Source organism: Eutrema salsugineum, unplaced genomic scaffold (genome assembly GCF_000478725.1).
Source record: "Eutrema salsugineum unplaced genomic scaffold, Eutsalg1_0 scaffold_12, whole genome shotgun sequence".
Lineage (NCBI taxonomy): Eukaryota > Viridiplantae > Streptophyta > Magnoliopsida > Brassicales > Brassicaceae > Eutrema > Eutrema salsugineum.
In genome coordinates this window covers 6,625,482-6,629,394 of record NW_006256895.1, presented here as the reverse complement: position 1 = coordinate 6,629,394, position 3,913 = coordinate 6,625,482, and the positions used below count along the sequence as shown (strand labels likewise).

The 3,913-nt window shown below is 46.0% G+C and overlaps 1 non-coding gene across 1 annotated transcript; it reads left to right on the top strand.

Annotated features, from left to right (window-relative positions):
* The first annotated feature begins 1,010 nt into the window (after positions 1-1,010).
* LOC112089358 lies at positions 1,011-1,117 on the top strand. Its single transcript, XR_002900995.1, has one exon. It is a non-coding gene; the product is annotated as a small nucleolar RNA R71 (small nucleolar RNA).
* Positions 1,118-3,913: the final 2,796 nt, after the last annotated feature.

Below are 3,913 nucleotides of genomic sequence, written 5' to 3'. Positions count from 1 at the left end.
CCTTGATCGGTTCTTTCTCAAAATCCGCTTCTTTACACGCATCACCTGAGGCTGCCTCCCCCTCTGATTGCTCATTGGCCTCAATGAGCGTAGTCTTAGGCGTTGGAGCTTGTAGTTCTTTACCACTCCTCAATGTAATGGCGTTCACATACTCCTTGGGGTTTGGCTCCGGTTTACCTGGTAAAGCCGGGCCTCGGGATGATGTAGAGGCTTGATTTTGCTTAAGCTCTCTAATGTCTTGCTGCATTGTCGCGTGCTGGCTCTCAACTCTCTGCTGACCCTGTAACAGTTGCTGTAAGATCCCACAGACATCGTTCCCCAGCTGGTTCTGACCCGTTCTCTGATTCTGTTGCTGATTACCCATCGGCTGCGGATTGAACCCTGGTGGAAACTTGTGATGCTGCGGTTGGTTGGTGAAGTTGTTACCCTGAGCCGCTTGATTCTGCTGAGTGTAGCCGTGCTGTTGCCCACTAAACTGTTGCTTGGGCTGGAAGGTATTCTGATAAGGAGCCTTTTGAGCGTAGCTTTGTTGTTGTTGCGGAGCAGGGTACACTTGATCGTGAGGGTTAGCTACATTCGGGTTTCTGTATGAGAGGTTTGGGTTACTGTTGTAGTTGTTGAACCGCTGATACCTCTGCTGATTCCCTATGTAGTTCAGCTCCTCTTGAGTTAGACCATCTTCATTAACATTGTCAAAACTTGGCTCTTGCTCATCAAACTCGCCTACAAAGTGTATTGGCTTTTGAGTCGCCATCAGAACTTTGTCAAGCTTGCTCTGAAGCTCTCTGATATCCTTTTTCATACGCTGTTCTTCACCAGAGCCCTCTGTACGGTTTATTCTATCAAAGTCGTCGCCATAAGTATCATTAGACATGGCTAGGTTTTCGACTAGTTCCATTGCCGCATTGATCTCTTTCCCAAGAAAATTTCCATTTGAAGCTGTATCTAGTTGGTTTCGGATCTTGGGGAGGGCACCTCGGTATAAAGTACTCAAGAGGGATACCTCTGAGAAGCCGTGGTGTGGGCATTGGTTAGTGTAGCTTCTAAACCGTTCCCAAGCTTCGCTAAAGCTCTCGTTATTGTGCTGCGTGAAGCTTGATATCTGGTTTCTGAGCTTAGCCGTGCGTGATGTGGAAAAGAACTTTGATAAGAACGCCAGTTTACACTGCTCCCAGGTTTGTATAGAACCCCTCGGGAGGTTCTTTTCCCACTGGTGAGCTTTATCACCGAGGCTGAATGGGAACAAGCGTAGCTTGAAGCTATCTTCCGAGACACCATTGATCTTAGTTAGGTCGCAAACCCGATCAAACTGATCTAGATGCTCAAGAGGGTCTTCTCCGGCTAGACCGTGGAACTTTGAGTTCTGCACCATGTTGAGGAGGGAAGCTTTAACTTCAAAGTTGTTATTTTGAACTGGTGGAGCTTGAATCCCAGCTCGGTATTGGTGCGCATTAGCTCGGTCGTTCTCTCCAACAAAGACCGGATGAGGTTGTCTCTGAGCTTGTGGCGGTGGCGGATGAACATGGTGGGCTTGTTGCTCGTTCCTATTAGCGTGTTGTTGGTTTTGCTGAGCAAGCCTCTCGTTTCTTTGAGCCTGTTGTTGGTTAACATAGGCTTGTTGTTCATTCCTGCCTGCCTGTGCCTGATTAGCATGAGCCTGGTGTTCGGCTTCTTGAGCCTGTTGCTCGATTCTTTGCTGTTCTGCCATTCCAAGTCTTTCAAAATGCCGTTCCCTCTCGCGAGCTCGCCTCTCAATCCGGTTGATGTTGTCGTCGTACGGTAGAGGCGGTTCTGTGCTCCGAGACCTGGTTTTCATGCACCTGAAAGCAACACAAGAACTTGCAAAGAAGTTAGTAAGACAAAGAAAGGTAAAATCTTGATCTCAAGAACAAACAAAAGACTAATGCTCCGACAAGTTGGCAACGGCGCCAATTGATAGATAGGACTTTTTAGGTCTCAGGGCTATCAATCCCCTTTGTCGAAGTAGCACAAAGAGGTATCAATCCAGACAAGTCAACGAGACACTAGACTATGATGTTTGTTCATTTAAGTCAAGACAAAAGGTGAAGGTTTTGAACTAAGCTACGTAACAAACGACTAAGCATGAAAGGTAAAGCAAATGATTAGATCTAGACAGAGACAGGATGCAAATAATAACTAAACGATTCAGATGATGATAATATGCAATAAAGCAAGGGACTTTAGACGAGATACTTGACTCGGGTGCTTCCAAGTTCAACTAGTTGGTTAATGAATCAAAACATCAAGCGGTTTCATTTAATTTTGAACTCAAGGCATGTTAATCTTCTCATGAAAGTATTAAGCATCTAAACTGATTCTCCTTCATACCAAAAATGTCTTTTGAGAAGCATCGAATCAATCAGCAATAAGAATCAGTTCAAAAATGTCATTTAAGAGAACAAACTATCACCCCCGCGATGAAAGACTCTTAAACCCTTAACCGAGTGGTTCAGACATTTCTACAAACACTTTTGATGCGAGATATGTCTCAGATCTGAACCTCAAGTGATGTGCTTGGATCCAGCCTAGAGATCTCGTCGGTTAAGGAATGAAACATGCAAGACTAGACACCTAAACCCACTAATCTACCTTGAAAGCACCCTAATCTACTCATCTAAAGCCGCTTAAACGACTACTCACTAATCATAACGAGCTCATTAAGTCTTTTGCAAGACGTGTAGCTAGTCATGATGAGGAGTTTAATGATAGATGACAAAAGAAAATAAAGAAAGAACAAGATTTCTGATGCAAAAACGAGATATCGGATTAGACTGATCAAGTTTCACAAAAGAGGTAAGTTCTTAAAGCCAAAAACAGATAAGAGATAAGATGATTAGGTTTTTAGTCTCAAAATGTATATATAGCAAAGGTAAAGTGTCGCGGGTCAGCCCGGAACAAACCGGATACTGAACCGCGTTCTTGGGTTGATGGGTGAGTGCCACGGTGTGTCGGAGAGTGAAGCCAAGGTCTTCATGTCGAGGAGTGCACGTGAGTCCAGATCCAAATGAAGATCTCGTGAAGAACACGTCAAGAACATGCATGAACCCTAGTCTTCGATCCATCTTCATGTGTGTGTTCTTGGGCAGCTTTGTTCTTGATTCTGGGTTTGTGACAATGGACCTCGGCATGAAATGCCGAGGCGCTTGGTAGTCGAGGGGTTTGAGCGAACAGGGGCCGGCATGCACGCCGAGGTCATTGCGCCGAGGTGCACGTTCAACACTTAGTCGTTTCCAGCTTCATTTCTTATGTGTGCATGCCTTGATTCCAACGTGCCGAGGCGTCAGCACGAGGCCTAGTTCAGAATACTCCCAAAATATGAGCCTTGACTTGGCCGATGTCGAGGTAATGATGCCGAGCCCTGAAGAAACACTTAGCGCGTATCGCAACATATTTGCGCCCGTATCGACCATGTCGCCTTCCGGAAGCAGTAATTTTCGACCCACGACTCCAAATGCTCTGAGACCAGTTCCATAGTCAAGGTGACTCAATAAACTCGAACGTTGGTGAAGAAACCGTCGGAGCTTGGGTAGTGGAAGTCTTCCTGGATTTCACATCTTTGAACCGCATCGAAATCACCGGAAAATAAGCTGTTTGGACCGATGTGAACTCCGGAGGCTTTATCTTTCAAACCACTCGTCCGAATTGAGCGATCCCTACTGTTCTGAAAAGGTCTTTCACAGATCTCAAACTTTGATGAAGACCGGGCAAGCTGATTTGGTCCGGAAAGGCTCCGTCCGCCGTGGCCTTCGTACTCCGCCGTTCGGTTCTCGGGTGCGCGTAATGTTGGTGCATCTTCCGGAGGCTGTATCTTTCTCCCCACTGGTCCGAATTGGATGATTCCAACTGTTCTGGGATCTTTTTTTGATTATCTCCAACTTTGCTGAAGACCCCG